The sequence below is a fragment of the Gossypium arboreum genome, chromosome 8 (genome assembly GCF_025698485.1).
Source record: "Gossypium arboreum isolate Shixiya-1 chromosome 8, ASM2569848v2, whole genome shotgun sequence".
Classification (NCBI taxonomy): domain Eukaryota; kingdom Viridiplantae; phylum Streptophyta; class Magnoliopsida; order Malvales; family Malvaceae; genus Gossypium; species Gossypium arboreum.
In genome coordinates this window covers 97541211-97561882 of record NC_069077.1, presented here as the reverse complement: position 1 = coordinate 97561882, position 20672 = coordinate 97541211, and the positions used below count along the sequence as shown (strand labels likewise).

Genomic DNA, 20672 nt, shown 5'->3' with positions numbered 1-20672 from the left:
ATGCTTGTATATTCGGCAACCATTTTTTTACTAATCACCCATTTGGTCGATTATACACATCACCAAATATGCACCAAAAACTTGATTCAACATCACTTACATACTCACCCAATGGCCGAATATACTTGAAATTTTACAAACATTCTCCAACAATTTATTTTTTTAAACAAACACATTTATCATTTACTTCATAACCAAAACATCATGTGCAAACATATATCCACACATAGGTGCAAGGTCAATTTTAAGGTGTCCATAACCATTCAAAACACAAATTTTTTAATATCATGCAAGAAGCATAAACCATGCTCATGAGCATACCATGGCCGAATACCTCACACACCATGCCCTTTTAAAATTTTTTTGTCATGGTTAAACAAAGGACTCAATGCCCTACTCAAGAATACTAAAAAGAAATTTCAAGAGTAGTTAATCCATCATTACATGCATCAATAGCAAGCTTCACATTTAGCATGCAATAGTTTCAACACAATATCAACCTTGGCTAAATACCATTTTCATGGCATAACAAGGATTTGAACCATGGCTAACATGCACATCAAGTAAGCAACCAAAACAAGCATGAATCTCATGACACCACCTCAAACATACCTTAATATTGATGCAAGTATAGCCAAATCTCCTTCTAGTTCTCTTCTAAACCAAGCATGAAGCAAAAATCCTCCCCTTTTCCTTAGTATTTTCGGCCAAGAAGTGAAAATGGATGAACAAAATTTCTCCTTTCTTTTCCTCTACTCACGCAACAAGGGGGCATCCATGCTCATCTTTCTTCTTTTTTTGTTCATTTTTTATGCTAATTTTATTATATTCCTTCATACATAACTCACTAACCAAACATGTTGGAAACATGTTTTCCTTGCCCATCATACCCACCTTGGCGGCCACTATAGTCAAATTTGGGAAATTTGACATGCAAGGACAACATTTCCTAGTATGCATCAATAGGCCACTTCAACATTTGCCTATCTCATTTCTAAGTTTTCTCACACAAGTCCTTTCTAGTGAAATTCACCTTTATAACACTAAATCAAATCATCAAAAATGTCACACACAATTTAACACATATCATAGGCATCACAATAAATTTTAAATTATTTTTATGCCTCGGTTTTGTGGTCCCGAAACCACATCCCGTCTAGGGTCAATTTTGGGCTGTCACATTTATGATCATGAGATTGGCACTAAGTGTGCGGGTTCAAATTGTATAGCACTAAGTGCGCGAGTTTGATTATATAGCACTAAGTGCGTGAGTTCGACTATTAAGCACTAAGTGTGCGGGCTTATTATACATTCTCTAATAAATATACATGCTCTAAGTGTGCGGCCTTATCGAGTCAATCATGGACAGCGGTACGAGTAAACACCTTGAGCTCATGAGGAATAGACATTTTATTTATATTTGGGATTCAGCTTGGTAAGTCTTGAACCTATGTGGTGATTATACTTGAAGATAAATGCATCCAATGTCATATGGTGTAATGTATGAAATATCAAAGTAGGGCTTGGTATGAGATCGAACCAAAATGCCTAAGGAATTATAGCACGTTTGGGTATGGATGGAGGATTTTAATCCGCATTATTTATTTTCTCTTATGATATATTATTCTTGAACGACAATGTAATGCTTATGACTTCTTGAGTTATATACTCACTCGGTGTTTGCTTGTCACCTACTTTAGGTTTCTTGGACTCGTCTTTTTGCGTGCTCGGGATCATCATCAAGTCATCACACCGGCTAGCAACTTTTGGTATCTTCTTTTTAGTCGGTCTAGGAGAATATTTCGGCATGTATAGGCTAATATGTTTTGTTGAAATTTGGTATGTAAACTTTTAGCCATGCGAAAATGGCATAAATGTTCGGTTGGATTTGGTTCTATAATGTTAGGTCGCAAGTCTTGGTAATTGATTTTTATGCCATATGTCATGGTTGATTATTTTTGGTGTTAAAATTCATGATATGGCAATAGTGTAGTAGGGAGATGTTTGACAATGATTAGCCTTTGGCATGGCTAGTCATGATCATAATTTGTGATATGTATGATGAATTACTAGTTAGATCAAGGAGAAATCACGAAATAGGCATAGTTGCTTTAGTAACAGATCTTTGTAGCAGCGATGACGTGAGATTGAAAAATCACTAAAAATAGTAGGAATGGAATTAAATAATGAATAAATTATGTAATCGAAGCTCGATGAGTCTATTTTCATATAGAAGAAATGAAACACTATATGAGTTGTATGTTAGGAGATAATTAAACTCTTGTGAAATAGGGCCAGAGCGATTTCTGGATCCCCTGTCCCGACTTTAGAAATTCACCCTAAATTAATCAGAGACAATTAGAAGTCATGATTTATATGTATACATTCCCTTTTGAGTGTAGTTTCATTAGAAACCAACAGCATAAGTATTGGAGCTCTGTAAATGGAGATATCTAAGTCGTAATGGACAAGGGTCATAGTAGTCGAACCCAGGAATAGGAACGACTTTAACCAATAAAATGTACCAATTGGCCAGCCAAAAATTCTACAAAAATTCTACCGTATAGATATATGAGTCTAGTTCCGGGAAAAATTTACGAAACTGGATTTGAGTTTCGAACTCAAGATATGATTTTTAATGCGACTCGCACGCAGATTGGCGACTTATGCGGGAAATTTCTAATGAGTGGTTTGAAGTCCGTTAACACCTCGTGTTCGACTCGACGACGGTCTCGGGTTCGTGGTGTTACAATTTAATTGGTATCGAGCTATGGTTTAGTCGGTTCTAGGACTACCATAGCACGTATGAGTCTAGCTATACATGCCATAATGTTAATGTTTAAATGTGTGATGACTTGACGGTTAAATTTTTGTTTTGATTAGTAAATGGATCCGGTGTAGAGAGAACCTTGGCGAGATGAAGTTGAAAGTGTAGCGGCTGCTCTGCACAAGGGACGTCGCTTGTTGAACCTCGGTCATCTGCGAATAATCAAGGTGAGGGGCTAAACAAGCCTTCTTTACCATGATGAATGAGTGGGTCACGCAATATGCCCGAACCAATCCGGTGTCCAACAATTCCGAATTTGAATAATCCACCCCAAGAGCCGTAATGCCATCGATTCATCGATCTGTGAGGCTGAGTAAGCCACCTGTAGACTTGATTAGGAAGCGCGGGGCTGAGGAGTTTAGGGCCATATTTACTAATGATGCCAAAAGGGCCGAGTTCTGGCTTGATAACACCATTCGGGTGTTTGATGAACTGTCATGCACACCCAATGAATGTCTAAAGTGTGCTATATCCTTGTTGTGGGACTCAGCCTACTATTGGTGGAGGACCTTGATTTCCATAGTCCCAAACGAACGAGTTACTTGGGATTTCTTTCAAACGAATTTGAAAGAAGTATATTAGTCAACGGTTCATCGATCAAAACGTAAGAATTCTTGGAACTCAAGCAAGGTCGTATGACAAGATGTCGAATCTGAACATGAGTTCGTAAGACTCAAATGCCGGTATGCCCTAAGTGTGTGGCCGATGAGGTTGCTATGTGCAAAAGATTTGAAGAAGGATTGAATGAAGGTTTAAAGCTACTAGTGGGTATTTTGGAGATAAAGGAGTTCGTAACACTAGTCGAATGAGCACGCAAGGCGGAAGAACTTGGAAAGGAGAAGAAGAAGGTGAATTTGAAGCTAGAGACTATCGTAAAAGATCGACGGTAAAGCTCCGTTCTCGGTACCGTAAAGAAGTTCGGGGAGGACACTAGTAAGTCGAGGACGATCGCGGAATTTCCATCGAGCACGACCATCGACGGACTCCCGAGCTACTTCGGTAGCTAGTGTGGGCAATAATCGTCAAGAGAAACCTGAATGCCCCCAATGTGGAAGACGACACCTAGGTGAATGTTGGGGTAAGTCTACTAACAGGGCCTGTTACGGATGCGGTTCGAAGGACCACTTCATTAGAGATTGCACGGAGCTTGATGAGAAGAATAAAATACAAGGTGCAAGACCTAGTGGAGTGACAACTAGAGGTAGACCACCGAGAATTTTAGGAGGTAGGGGTGGTAGTCGAGAGGGGGCCTCGATACTACTGTTCGAGCCGAGACCAGTACTCTGCTAGAGCATATGCCATTCGCGCACAAGAGGAGGCATCCTCCCCGACGTCATCATGGTACTTTCACTCTCTTTGATACTAATGTGATTGCATTGATTGACCCCGCTCTACTCACCATATGTATGTGAAACCTTAGCATCCATAGAAGACTCTACCTATTGAGTCTCTGAGTTCGTAATTCAGTGTCAAACCCTTTGGGTCAATACGCACTTGTTGATAAAGTGTGTAAGAGATGCCCTCTAATAATCAGAGAATCTGTTTTTACCGATTTGATGCTTTTACCGTTTGACGAATTTGATGTCATTCTTGGTATGGATTGGTTGACCGTACATGATGCAGTGGTGAACTGCAAAAGAAAAACCATCGATTTGAGGAGTGCACATGATGAGGTAGTCCGAGTTGAGTCTACCGATTTGAAGGGGGTGCCAGCGATAATATCTTCAATGATCGCTCAGTGATATGAGAAAAGAGGTGTGAAACATACCTTGCGTATGTATTTAATAGCAAAGAGATGGAAAGGAAACTTGAATCAGTACCAGTGGTTTGTGAGTATTCAGATGTTTTTCTTGAGGAGTTACCGGGGTTACCACCGGTTCGAGAGGTGGAATTCGGCATCGAGATTGTACCTGGTACCACGCCAATCTCAATAGCCTCGTATCGTATGGCATTAATGAATTAAAGGAATTGAAAGTTCAATTGCAAGAATTGATGGATAGAGGTTTCGCTCGAATCGAGTTTTTCTCCATGGGCGTGCCGTATTGTTTGTGAAAAGAAGGATGGAACCATGAGATTGTGCATCGACTATCGTCGGTTGAATAAAGTGACCATAAAGAATAAATACCGTTGCCACGTATTGATGATTTGTTTGATCAATTAAAGGAGCCTCGGTATTTTCCAAGATAGATTTGAGATCCGGTTATTATCGGTTGAGGGTTGAGACTCGGACATACCCAAAACCGCTTTTAGAATGAGGTACGGTCACTACGAATTCTTAGTGATGCCGTTTGGACTCACTAATGCCCCTGCGGTATTTATGGATTTAATGAATCGAGTATTCAGGCCATACTTGGATCGATTTGTGGTTGTGTTTATTGATGATATTTTAGTTTACTCACAAGGTGAAGCCGAACACGCCGAGCATTTGAGGTTAGTATTACAGATTTTGCGAGACAAGCAGTTATACGCAAAATTCAGTAAATGTGAATTTTGGTTGAAAGAGGTTAGCTTTTTGGGGCACGTGGTGTCCGCATTGGGTGTTAAAGTGGATCTGAACAAAATTTCGGCCATACTCGATTGGAAACCTCCGAGGAATGTTACTGAAGTTAGGAGCTTTTTGGGACTTGCCGGATACTACCGACGGTTTGTAAAGGGTTTCTCGATGATAGCTGCACCGTTGACGAAACTACTCCAAAAAAGATGTTGAGTTTGAATGGACAGAATACTGTCAGAAGAGTTTGGATCGACTAAAGACCTGTTTAACCGAAACTCCAGTGCTAGTACAACGGAGTCCGGCAAAGAGTTTGTCATTTATAGTGATGCATCCTTACTTGGGCTAGGTTGTGTGTTGATGCAAGAAGGTCGAGTTGTGGCTTACGCGTCGAGACAATTAAAGCCGCATGAGAGAAACTATCCAACCCATGATCTCGAATTGGCGGCCATAGTGTTCGCCCTGAAAATATGGCGGCATTACTTGTTTGGGGAAAGGTGTCATATTTATTCGGACCACAAAAGTCTTAAATATTTGATGACTCAAAGAGATCTAAATCTGCGACAAAGACGTTGGCTTGAGTTGTTGAAAGACTATGAACTTGTTATTGATTATCACCCGGGAAAGGCTAACGTGGTTGCCGATGCTTTAAGTCGAAAAGCACTGTTTGCTTTGAGAGCGGTGAATGCTCACTTGTCCGTCTCACCCGATGGGGTGCTAGTAGCTGAATTAGAGGCCAAACCATTATTGATTCGTCAAATACTTGAATCCCAGAAAGTCGACGCTGAATTGGTCACTAAACGAAATGAATGTGCTTGAATGAGGAATCGAGTTTGGATTGACGACAATGATTGCTTGACGTTCGAGGTCGATTATGTGTTCCAAGAAATTGAACTTATTTCGATGATTTTGGACGAGGCTCACAAGAATCGAATGTCACCACCAGTAGTACTAAAATGTACAATGACCTAAAACGTCAATTTTGGTGGCCCGGTATGAAACGAGACATTTCTGAATTTGTTTCAAGGTGTTTGATATGCCAACAAGTAAAAGCGGAACATCAAATGCCGTCGGGATTACTTCACCGATCATGATACCGAATGGAAGTGGGATCGGTAACGATGGATTTTGTATCTGGATTGCCATTGTCATCAAGCAAGAAAGATGCAATCTGGTTATCGTTGATAGATTGACCAAGTCTGCTCATTTTATCCTGTCTGCATGATTTTTCGCCGATAAATTGGCGAAATTATACATCTCCCAAATTGTTCGATTGCATGGGGTACCTATTTCTATCGTGTCGGATAGAGATCCAAGATTTACATCGCGATTTTGGAAAAAGTTACAAGAAGCGTTGGGTACTAAGATGCATTTTAGCACCGCATTTCATCCCCAGACTGATGGCCAATCTGAACGAATAATTCAGATACTCGAGGATATGTTGAGATGTTGCGTTTTAGAGTTTTGTGGTTCATGGGAAAGATATTTGCCTTTGATTGAATTTGCTTACAACAATAGCTTTCAATCAAGCATTAAGATGGCACCTTACGAGGCCTTATACGGTCGTAAATGCTGTACCCCATTATTTTGGACTGAACTTAGTGAAAGTAAAATTTTTGGGGTTGATTTGATTAAGGATGCTGAGCAGAAAGTTCGAGTAATTCGTGAAAGTTTGAAAGCCGCTTCGGATCGCCAAAAGTCGTATGCGGATTCGAAAAGAAAAGACATTGAATATCAGGTTGGAGACAAAGTATTTCTCAAAGTTTCACCCTAGAAGAAGGTGCTTAGATTTGGTCGTAAGGGCAAACTAAGTCCGAGGTTCATCAGTCCGTATGAAGTATCCGAACGAGTTGGACCAGTTGCATACCGATTAATTTTGCCCCCTGAGCTTGAAAAGATTCACAACATTTTCCATGTCTCGATGCTTCGACGATATAGGTCCGACCCGTCGCACGTAATCACTCCATCTGAGATTGAGATTCAGCCTAACTTGAGTTATGAAGAAGAACCGGTTCGCCTTTTGATGCGTGAAGTAAAAGAGTTGCGAAATAACAAAATCCCATTAATGAAGGTGTTGTGGCATAAACACGGAATTGAAGAAGCCACTTGGGAACTTGAGGACTCTATGAACGATCGATATCCAAAATTATTCACCGGTAAGATTTTTGGGGACGAAAATTTCTTATGTGGGGGAGAGTTGTGACAACCCTAATTAGACCACAGTGAATGTGGTTTCGAGACCACATTACCGAGCCAAAATTTATTTTGTGTTTTAATTACATAAATTTTGTGTGACAGTGAATATATGAGAAATTAAATGTTTAATATTAGCTTTAGGAATGTGAATTAATTCGAAAAGGACCTAGTTGACGAAGTTAGAAAAGATGATAGATGAATTATAAGGAGTAATTAATAATAGGGAGAGGAAGCATGGCTTTGCATGTCAAATTACCCATAAAATACATGGTGGCCGGCCAAGGAGTGATGATGCTCCACTCATTCTAATTTAATATGTTTTTTTAGTTAACAAATGATGGGAATAATAATAGGAAAGTGAACAAAAAAAAAGGGTGTTCATACTTGCCATCTCCTAGCCGAAAAACCAAGAAAAAGAAAGGGAGAAAAATTTTGAAGAAGTTCGGCCATTGCTTGTATCTAGGAGGAGTGTTTGATGTTGTGGCATGAAAATGAGGGAGTTTGAATGCTTAATAAGGAGGGAAGAAGGAGTGTTCATGTTTTCTTTCTTTTGCAATTGTCGTAACTAGAGGAAGAAGAGGAAGCAAGATTCGGCCAAGGTGGTCCTTTAGATCAAGGTATGTTCAATGATATTTTTGGAAGTTTACACAACCTTTGGGTGATGAGTCTAAATTCTATCTATCCCATGGTTGGATTTGGGGTTGTCGGAGAGTTAGGCTTTGACTAAGAAGCTTAAAAATTTTAGTTGATACCTTGATGCTATTAACATGTTAGTTATATGCATGTGTTAAATTGCTTGTTATGTTAGCATGAAAGTTGAAGTTGTTAAGTCACTTTGTTGGAGGTGCCGAATTTAGGACTAAGAAGAGGATGAGTATTCGGCTAACATGGTTGAAAGGTGGATGTGCTGATTTTTTTTTTAGATTTAGACTATAAGAATGGCTATAATGGGCATTAAGATGTGGAACTTAAGAAATGTAGTTATATGTGGATTTACATGATGTTACAAATAGATGTGAAAATATGCTAGATTAGGAAAATTCGATCAAGTGTTCATGAGATGAAATTAGATGTTTAAATGATGTTATAGTTGACATTGTACATACATTCGGCCATCTAATTGAGTAGGAAGGTGGTGTTAAATCTAATTGTGATGCCCATTCGGAAGTGTATATATATATATATATACATAAGTATGCCCATTCGTGAGGTTACCTTTGATTATGTGTATAATCGACTAAATGGGTAATTAGTGAGGATGGTTGCCGAATATACTAACATACATATGCATGTGTAATTGGATTATAAATATTTAGCAAGGTGGTTAAACTAGTTGATTTATTGATTAAGCTCAAGGAGTTAAAGGGGGAGAATCAAGCAAAGGCAAAGAAAAGATCATCGAGTAGCCGAGTTGGAACCGTCTTACCCAACACAAGGTAAGTCATTAAGCATATATTTTGTATTAATTTAAATGGTCATAACGTCTATGTAATGATGCTGAATGGAATGATAAATATATACATATATATATATATATATACATGTATGCATGGGGTGATGGAAGTATTGAATGAAAAAGAAATGAGGTGAGATGTATTGAGTTGTTGGTTTCGGCACTAAGTGTGCGGGTGTAAACATTTATGATCATGAGATTGGCACTAAGTGTGCGGGTTCAAATTGTATAGCACTAAGTGCGCGAGTTTGATTATATAGCACTAAGTGCGCGAGTTCGACTATTAAGCACTAAGTGTGCGGGTTTATTATACATTCTCTAATAAATATACATGCTCTAAGTGTGCGGCCTTATCGAGTCAATCATGGACAGCGGTACGAGTAAACACCTTGAGCTCATGAGTAATAGACATTTTATTTATATTTGGGATTGAGCTTGGTAAGTCTTGAACCTATGTGGTGATTATACTTGAAGATAAATGCATCCAATGTCATATGGTGTAATGTATGAAATATCAAAGTAGGGCTTGGTATGAGATCGAATCGAAATGCCTAAGGAATTATAGCACAGTTTGGGTATGGATGGAGGATTTTAATCCCTTATTATTTATTTTCTCTTATGATATATTATTACTGAACGGCAATGTAATGCTTATGACTTTCTGAGTTATATACTCACTCGGTGTTTGCTTGTCACCTACTTTAGGTTTCTTGGACTCGTCTTTTTGCATGCTCGGGACTGTCATCGAAGTCATCACACCGGCTAGCAACTTTTGGTATCTTCTTTTTAGTCGGTCTAGGAGAACATTTCGGCATGTATAGGCTAATATGTTTTGTTGAAATTTGGTATGTAAACTTTTAGCCATGCGAAAATGGCATAAATGTTCGGTTGGATTTGGTTCTATAATGTTAGGTCGCAAGTCTTGGTAATTCGATTTTATGCCATATGTCATGGTTGATTATTTTTGGTGTTAAAATTCATGATATGGCAATAGTGTAGTAGGGAGATGTTTGACAATGATTAGCCTTTGGCATGGCTAGTCATGATCATAATTTGTGATATGTATGATGAATTACTAGTTAGATCAAGGAGAAATCACGAAATAGGCATAGTTGCTTTAGTAATGATGCTGGCAGCAGCAGATGACGTGAGATTGAAAAATCACTAAAAATAGTAGGAATGGAATTAAATAATGAATAAATTATGTAATCGAATCTCGATGAGTCTATTTTCATATAGAAGAAATGAAACGACCATATGAGCTGTATGTTAGGAGATAATTAAACTCTTGTGAAACAGGGCCAGAGCGATTTCTGGATCCCCTGTCCCGACTTTAGAAATTCACCCTAAATTAATCAGAGACAATTAGAAGTCATGATTTATATGTATACATTCCCTTTTGAGTCTAGTTTCATTAGAAACCAACGGCATAAGTATTGGAGCTCTGTAAATGGAGATATCTAAGTCGTAATGCACAAGGGTCAGAGTAGTCGAACCCAGGAACAGGGACGACTTTAACCAATAAACTGTACCAATTGGCCAGCCAAAAATTCTACAAAAATTCTACCGTATAGATATATGAGTCTAGTTTCGGGAAAAATTTACGAAACTGGATTTCGAGTTTCAGAACTCAAGATATGATTTTTAATGCGACTCGCACGCAGATTGGCAGCTTGTCTGGGAAATTTCTAATAAGTGGTTTAAAGTCTGTTAACACCTCGTGTTCGACTCCGGCGACGGTCTCGGGTTCGGGGTGTTACAATTAATATTTGAAAGAATTAATAAATTCATAATACCTCGGCCTCAGCTACAGAAGTAAAACTTCTCGACCCTGCCATGTGCGTGAATTTTTGTTTTTGCCAGCTACTTGTTCCAACTCGCTCACGGTCCTACATAATAAAATTATTATTACGTATATAGTAAACACTATATATAAGAGTTTGGAAATACGCAATACCTCTCCTTTCTTTGAATTCCAAAATCTAACCGCATCTTCCCATTGATACCTCAGCATTCCCTGCGAGACATTTCTCAATTTTTCCTCGAGGCTTATGTCTTTCTTAAAATATTGTTTCTTTAAAGTGTTTTTATTGTCTCTCCATCTTTTACCTAATGCCTTCGTGATATAATCATCGGAGACTTATAAAGCAAATCTCTCCTAAAAAAACATAAGTTTAGAATGTAAATATAAATGAAACTTAAACCAAAGTATTATAAATTATATTCACATTTTGTTACCTTAATATTAGCGAGAGCCTGATTTTTGTTGCTATCAGGCATGTGATGCCATGATTCGTAGTTGATGGGCAACATATTTGCATTTCGTGCTAAAATGCCCAAATAGCCTGCTAAAAGTCGAGCTTCAGATCCAACTGGCTGACTATGAGTATTTCTACTTACTTTAACACGCTCGACAGGATCTAAGTCGTATAAATCTCTAAGCAGCGTACGTCCTCGAACTCTGCGCGTCCCACCACTTTCAGCTGAAAAATGATATACTATTATTATATTAAAATTGACAAATAATTCAATAATAAAAGTCAACACATGTAAAATGAACATAATATTACTTTGAAATTCTTCAGGCTCATCAAGTGTCTCCGGCACATTCGAAGATCCAACAACTGTCTGCTGTTCACTATTTCCTTCTTCCGAATTTGGAGTATTCTGGACAATACTTAAATCTTGTAATCTTCTTCTACGCATTTTTCCTGCAATACACATAAAATAGTTAAAGTTTTAGTAACAAATTACAACAATAGTAGTACATATAAAATAGTTAAATTATATAACATGACAAAGATTAAAATTATAATATTACATATAATTAAAAAATTGTAAAATCTTACTACATCATTATTCGTAAATATCTTCATCCACATCATGTCGAACCGATTGATGTTGTGTACTAGTAGTAGGGATATGTTCATCTAAGTTTTGTTCTAGAAAAGGTAATGTTTCTGATCTTTCGATGATGTCATCTCTACTTCCATTACCCATGTCAAACAAGTCTCTAGGGGTGTTCCGGAGTACAACATACCAACCCTCATCAGTTGGATCTTTCGAATAAAAAACTTGTTTCACTTGAGAGGAAAATACATATGGCTCGTCCATCAATTGTTGTCCAGTGTGAATCAAGCGAGAGAAATTCAACATTGTAAAACCAAATTGATCTTATTTAATTCCTCGAGCAGTATTAACATCAGCCCAATCACACCGAAATAAGACAACTTTCCATCTGCCATAGTAATCCAACTCAATAATGTCGGTAAGAAGTCCGTAATACTCCACATTACCCTCAACCGGATTACTGTCCCTAGCACTAGCATAACTTGTAATTGAAGAATTAACAACAACTCCACAATTTTGAGTTCTCCTCATTCTCTCACGATACTTTGTATGAAATCTGTATCCATTGATGAGGAAGGCACTATATCTTTTTATTATTCTGTTCGGACCTTGGGAAAGCCATTTAACTTCATCATTGACGTTCTTTCCACTCCAAACCTATTGAATCGAAAGTAAATTGAATAATTAACTAAATTTCGGGATTATATGTAACTTATTAACTTTAGTTACATACTGTTTGACTTAACCATTCATGAAAAGATTCTGTGAATAACTTATTAATCTCTCGATGTTGCAATCTTGAGGCGTGCGAGATCTCAAAATTTTTTGTACTTACTATGTTAAAAACAAGTGTAATTGGTTAGAAGATAAACAAATCAAAACGACGAATATGTGAGGAAATTTTAGAACTTACTTGCGTAACGGTTCAACTAAATCGTGGTGAAAAAGTACATATCGATGTGCTTGTATCCACGATATATCATCTAATTCTGCAATTTCAACTTTGCCAATTGGTTCTCCATAACTTTGGAATAAATAAGTTTCGGCCAGGTTATGATCATTGAGCCCAACATTTCTATTTGGTCTATTCAATCGTGTTTTAACATCTTCTAAATATCTAGAACAGAATGTCATGCACTCCTCTGCCAAGTAGCCTTCAGCAATTGATCCTTCTAGATAACGCTTATTGCGACAATAAAATTTCAATTTGCTTAGGAACCTAAACACAATATACAATATTTATCAAAAGTTGTAACTAAATGTATAGACGCGAATAAATAAATACTTGACAAATAAATTAGCACATTTCTATTGGATACATCCATCGATAAAAAACCGGTCCACTAAGTATTGTTTCCTGAGGGAGATGGATTACCTAGTGCACCATAATAGTGAAGAAGGAAGGTGGAAAGATCTTCTCCAAATTGCATAAAGTCAAAGTAGCTCGATCCTGTACTTTCTTAAGTTCTTCAACATCCAAAACTTTGCCATAAATAGCTTTCATTATATTGGATAGTTCAATTATACAGGACGTCACATTTTTTGACATGCAAAGACCAGTAAAGCAACTGGGAGTAAATCTTGCATCAAGATGTGGTAATCATGTGATTTTAATGAATATAATCTTCGATCTTTAAGACTTACACATCGAGATATATTTGACGACACGCATCTGGGACCTTTATATCCTTCAACACCATACAAAAGACCTCTTTCTTTCCTTTGACATTGAAAAAATAGAAAGCGACAACCGATATTTCCCATTCGAAGTACTTGAGGATGAAGATCACGCCAATTCTCATGTCAACTAAATCAAGTCGACTCTGAAGATTGTCTTTTGATTTTCCATCGACATTCAAAATTGTCCCAATTATGTTCTCGCAGACATTCTTCTCAATATGCATGACATCAAGATTGTGGCATAAAATATTATGCTCCTAATAAGGCAACTCAAAAAAAATACTTCTTTTTTTCCACAACTCTGCCTCATTAGGATCATCCTCTTCGTTAGATTCATCATCGGATTCATCCCTCGATCTTCTCTTTGATTGCCTGTTAGGTGGTTGATTCATCTTCCCATAACTGAAGTTGATATCTTTTAACATAAACAAGATTTCATATCCAACGGTCTGCTGAGGAGCTCCTCTGTACTCTTCAGTACCGGTAAATAGAGTTCTCTGAAATCTAAATTTATGATTTCCATCTAGCCACCGACGATGGCCCACGTAAGAGAACTTCTTCCTATTGTACAACCACTTCGAACAAGTTTGCGCAGCACAACAAGGACAAGCATAGCTGTAATATCCCGAATTAGGGCCTAATCGGAATAGTGGTTTCATGACCACAAATCCGAGATAGAAATAATTATTTTATAATTATTTTGATGATTATGATATGATTGCATGATTGTGTGAAAATTTCGTGATGAAATTCTATGCCTAAAGTGCTTAAATTGAAAGTAGGGACTAAATCGAATAAGTTGCAAAACTTGCATTCTAGAAGTTTTAGTATGAAATTTTTTGGAATATTAATGAGGAGGTCTTAAATAGAAATTTGACCAATTTTAAGTTCATGGACAAAATTAGGACATGGAATGAATTTTGGAAAGTTTAGTAGTAAGGGTATTTTGGTCATTTAGTTATTAAAATGAATTAAAAACAAAATTAAAAGCCAATTTTTGTCCATCTTCTTCATTAGGCCGAAATTTCAAGGGTTCTCCATAGCTAGGGTTTGTTTCAAGCTTCCAAGCTCCATAGTAAGTGATTCCAAGCCCGCTTTTAATGTTCTTTACGTTTTGGAATCCGGTAGCTCGATTAAGCTTATGTTAGCAATAATTCAACCTAGGGTTTATATTTGGAAAAATACCCATAGGTGAAATTTGTGTATTTTGATGTTTTATGATAGAATATGGGGTTTTAAATTATGTTAGACAACTTGTACTACTCGATTTTAAGCAAAAACGAGTAAAAGGGCTTAATCGGTAAAAATACCTAATAGTCACAAGTACATGTTAGAGTGAGAATTTGATGTTGCCATAGAAGAGAAAAGTGATCAGCATGTTGTAAAACATAAGAATAAGGAATAAAGTTTAATCCCGAACCTAGGGGCAAAAATGTAAATATGCAAAAGTTTAGGGGCAAAATTGTAATTTTACCAAAATTTGAGTTAAGGATTAATTTGATAATGTGAGTATTAAATGAGCTAAATGTGTTATTTTAGATCAAGAAAGACGTGGAATCGACCTCAATCGAGGAAAAGAAAAGATTGTGGACTAAATTGCAAAATCTTTGTATTTTGGTACTAAGGTAAGTTCATGTGTAAATAATGTAGCATAATTGTTATTTTTAAGTTATTGATATTAATTATGTGTTATGCTGAATTTCATTATGAAATGTATGCTTTGTGGTTAATTTCAAATAATATGTAAATTATGTGAGCTACTTGTTAAATATAATTGTTACCGAGTATTGATTTTGGCATTCTACGGAATACGGCAAGGATAAGTGTTCGAGAAAAATCCCGTTTGAACCTTAGGAATAGATTAGGATACAAGTGACATGTCACTAGGATGGTTGAGCATCCGAACTCGTTGAGTTGAGTCCGAGTTCACTTATGGATGCGAATGTCCGAACTCGTTGAGTTGAGTCCGAGTTCGTGAGATGTAACTAGGCATCCGAACTCGTTGAGTTGAGTCCGAGTTCACTTATGGATGCAAACGCCCGAGCTCGTTGAGTTGAGTCCGAGTTCACTTATGGGCGGGTTACATGATTTCTTGATTGAATATGTGGCACTTATATGCAAATTATCCATGTATTCGAATTATATTCCGATGTGTTCAACGGGTAAAGTTTTACTCAAATGGAGGAATACTCGAGATGAAAAGAGACGTATTGGTAAGTGATGAGAAATGGATATTTTGGACAGGTATGTATTTAACCCTCGGGTTGAGTGTTGATTACAACCACGATAAGGTAATAAGATGATGAAAATGATTAAAAATGTGATAAGTGTGTTGATGATATATGCTAATGTTGATTAGTTTGATTGTTTGTTATGTTATTTATTATTTACATATGAACTTACTAAGCATTTATGCTTACTCCTCCTTCTTACTCATTGTAGTTTTGGACAAGCCGGTTCAGAGTCGGGATAGGTCGAAGGCTCACCACACTATCCGAAAGATTTTTGGTAAATGGCTTGTAAATTTAAGTATGGCATGTATAGCAATATACTTATTTTGTGTAAATGATCTTATGATATGGTGACAGAATGGTTGAGAAAATATTTGATAATGATAAATTATGAAAATGGTAAGTTTAGATTATGTTTGATGTTAAGGAAAATTATTAAGATACTTAGTGCATAAAAACTCATAAGAGGGATGAAATTTGCCATAAATAGAATCTTGCAGCAACAACGATGCGAGTTTTAAAATTTACTAAAAATCATAGAAATTGAATTTGGTGATGGATTACATATCAAATTGAATATTATTATGTCTGGTTTCACATGAAACAAATTAAACAGGTAAAGGAATTATATGTTAGAATATATTTGAATTTTAGTGAAACAGGGTCATAGCGGTTTCTGAATCCCCTGTTCCAACTTTAGAAATTAACCATAAATTTTAAAGATATAATTAGGTGGATTATTTTATATCCTCAGAATCCTTATTGAGTCTAGTTTTAGTAGAAACAAACCTCATAGTCATATGAATTTTTTACAGAGAGAAATGTTGTTCGTAGTAAACAGAGGTCAGACCAGTAAAGTCCTGAAACAGGGGTAACTTTAACTAATAAAATGTACTAATTGGACCAACCAAAAATTTTATAAAAAAATTAGTAGATAGGTATATGAGTCTAGATTCAGGAAAAATTTACGGATCTTAATTTCGAGTTTCGTAACTCGAGATATGATTTTTCTTCTGACTGTGACGCAAGTAGCTTAAAAGCTGTGAATGTAGAAACAAATAATCCAAAGTTCTAAAAATGTTAAACTAAGCTTAGTAACACCTCATACTCGACTCCGGCGACGGTCTCGGGTGTGGGGGCATTACAATAACGTCCTTTAGTACTCCAACCCGATAAATTAGCATAAGCTGGGAAATTATTAATTGTCCACAATAAAGCTGCACGTAAATAAAAGTTCTATTTTCTTAATACATCATATGTCTCAACACCCGACCATAATTGTTTTAACTCTTCAATAAGTGGCTGCAAATAGATGTCAATATCATTTTTGGAACCTTTCTCTCTAGGAATAATCATTGATAAAATAAACAAAGATTGCTTCATGCAAATCCATGGAGGCAAATTGTAAGGAACAAGCACCACAAGCCAAGTACTGTATGAAGTACTCATGATTTTAAATGGATTAAAGCCGTTAGCTGCTAGCCCAAGCCTTACATTTTGAGGATCGTTTGCAAAGCTTGAAAATTTCATGTCAAATGATTTCCAAGCTAAAGAATCTACAGGATGTCTTAATAATCCATCATCGGTCCATTGATCATTATGCCACCTCATAGATTTGGCCGTCTTTGACGACATGAAAAGCCTTTGAAGTCTTGGTATTAGGGGAAAGTATCGCAAAACCTTGACTGGCTTCTTTCTTAACTGTGCCCCACCTTCATCCGCATTTACATCTTCTGTATTCCCATTCATCCAACGAGACTTGCCGCAAACATTACAACACTATTGGTTCTTCTGATCACCCTAGTACAAAATGCAATCATTTGGGCAACTATGAATTTTATCGTACCCAAGGCCCAAATTTTTTATTAGTCACTTCATATCTTGACAAGATTGGGGGATTTTTGCAAAAGGAAACATCTCTCTCAGAAACTCTAGCAGCATTGTAAAAGAATTTCCAGTCCACCCTCCCAAACATTTTAAGTGAAATAAACGAATGCAGAAAGACAATTTTGAATATTCTGATCCCTCGTAAAGTTCTTCGTTCATTTCATTAAGTAAATTGTAGAACTTCGCCGCTTCTTCATTTGGCTCCTCATAAGGTGCACTTGTTCCCGTTTCGCCGAAAACATTTCCACCAATATTACAATCATCAGATGCAATAAAGTTAGGTGGAAACGATTGCTCACTATGACTATGCATATTAAATGCATCCCGCAGCATACCTTCCATGTCATCTTGTCTAACATACTGATGGTAATCAGTATCAGGATAAGTCGGATTAATCGTTGAAGAAGTTCCACTAGATGTACACTCTCCATGGAAAATCCATTTTTTATACCCCTGAATAAAGCCATCAACAATTAGATGTTCGTAGACAACTTCACGAGTATGCCAATTGATGTTGCCACACTTCTTACACGGGCAAAGAATCATATTCTCTTGGCTTGCATTTTGAAATGCAAAATTCAGAAAAATTTGTACTCCATTTCTATAAGCGTTGCTTACCCTTGACAATTTCATCCAACTCCTATCCATTTCGTAGTTCTTGAATTCTAAAGTTGACAATAAATTACACAGGTAAGTTGTTTATTATGTAAGTCTTGATATGATACATTTCTATGTTTTATGTAAGTTATGTAGATTATGTAAGTTATGAAATTTGATCCATTATATCTTACAGCTCGATATAAGGCAACCCGTCAGGCTTCCAGCCTATATACTTTGAATCTTTAAAATATTTAAAACAAGGTTGGAGAGAAGGTCAGCTATTGTTGTAATTTTAATGGACAAGCAAGCTACATGGTAATGAATATTCAATAGTAAATGAGCTCGATAGAACTTTTTTCAAGTCTTTTTGATTTTTTTAAGATTCATCATACCGCATTGTTACACCTAGGAGGATCCATTATATCTTCTGACTCGATATAAGGCAACCCGTCGGGTTTCCACCTATATACTTTGAATCTTTAAAATATTTAAAAAAGGTTGGAGAGAAGGTCAGCTATTGTTGTAATTTTAATGGACAAGCAAGCTACATGGTAATGAATATTCAATAGTAAATGAGTTCGATAGAACTTTTTTCAAGTCTTTTTGAATTTTTTAAGATTCATCATACCGGCGTTGTTACACCTAGGGAGGATCCATTATATCTTACTGACTTGATATAAGGCAACCCGTCGGGTTTCCAGCCTATATACTTTGAATCTTTAAAATATTTAAAAAAAGGTTGGAGAGAAGGTCAGCTATTGTTGTAATTTTAATGGATAAGCAAGCTACATGGTAATAAATATTCAATAGTAAATGAGCTCGATAGAACTTAAAAAGGTATGATTTATTTTGAATAAAAAGTTTAACTTAAATGATAAAACAGACGATAATATTTGTGATAAAACGGACAATAAAATTGTGATAAAACGGAAGAGCATATTTCAATAATAATTTAAATTGAAGTTAAAAACTATATAAAATATTTTATTAAATATTTGTATATTAGATGGGACATATTATATTAATAAATAAATTTATCAAAATCGTGATAGAAATATTTGTATATTAGATGAGACATATTATATCAATAAATAAATTTATTAAAAATCGTGATAGAAATATAGAAATATTAAATCACAAATTACGAAAATATGGTAGAAAAATTAACGTGGCAAGCATACATGTCGAAAGGTATTATACAGTACTATTGTAAGTAAGAACATACGCATTGCAACCAGTAGCAAAGAGATCCCAAAGATAAGCAGAATAAGCAAATTAAAAAAATTAAAGACATCATAACAAGTCTCTAAGGATAAACAGCATAAGCAAATTAAAAAAATAATCAAAGGACAGACTTGAAATAAGTTAAAAACATAATCCATTAATTATCCATTAAAAACTAATCTTACGATAAACAAGAATGGTAATTTAAAAAAAAAAAAGAAAATAAAAGAGTAGCTAACCTTCTGGTTATCTAGGCTTTGTATTTGAGTTGTATTTGTACTTTGTATTTGGTTTCTTAGATCTCGAGTGGTAACTGATAGAGCGGTTGAAAGCTTGACTCTTTTGCTATTGCTGATCCGATCTTGCCCAATCCAACAATTCCAACTGATTACAATTATTACAAACATGATTAATTATTCAGATATAGCTATCCAAATGAAGAAGAAGAAGTGACTGAAGATAATCTTTTAGTCTCATGACCAAATTGATTCGAGACTTCCTCTCTTGAAGTCTTGTCATCTACATCTATATCATTCTCCACACCTTTCTCACCCCGTTTGAAGCGGTTGGCAAATCATTATTAAAAAAAACAGATTAAAAAAGCAAAAAGCAAAAAGCAACTGTTACTTATAAACGCAAAAAGCAAAAAGCAAATCTATAAACCTTTTTTTATTATTAATTTTAAAACTTGCATGTTTTGATGGTTAATTATTTAAGTTACTCTAACATTTGGCATTTAAATTTATTGTTTGGATAAGATGTGGAGTGTCATAAAATGATTCCTTCCCACACCCAGACTTAACTTGTACTTAAAAACATGGATAATGAGAAAATAACAAGGTATTGCTATCAACCTTGAAAAGGAAATAAATAAGGTAAATTGCTCAAAATTTAAAAAGAAGTATGGATAGACCAAAAAATAACCAGGCAACATCTAAATGCATAGACATTTAAATGCAAAATTTAACAAGGTATTGCTATCAACCTTAAACTTTTATCAGACCAAAAAATAAACATAACAACATCTAAATGCATAGACATGGAAGCTTAAATTTCAAAGAATCCTCATCACCATGTTTGTTCCAAATTTCAACAGCTTGCCTAACTACAACTACCAAGTACCCAGAAATCTTAGATGCAGAACAAATTCGTATTTACAAATTGTAAAAGTCAGAATCAGTTTTTTATACCGTCTTTATATTACTGCTATTGCTATAGATTTACTATATTATT

General features: G+C 36.0%; 1 long non-coding RNA gene across 1 annotated transcript; it reads right to left on the bottom strand.

Moving 5' to 3' along the window:
- Positions 1-11227: 11227 nt before the first annotated feature.
- On the bottom strand, positions 11228-19811 carry LOC128296476 (uncharacterized). Its single transcript, XR_008287086.1, has 4 exons — positions 19679-19811; positions 11538-11678; positions 11418-11443; positions 11228-11315 (listed from the first exon to the last, which is right to left on the bottom strand). It is a non-coding gene; the product is annotated as an uncharacterized LOC128296476 (long non-coding RNA).
- Between the last annotated feature and the right edge of the window lie 861 nt (positions 19812-20672).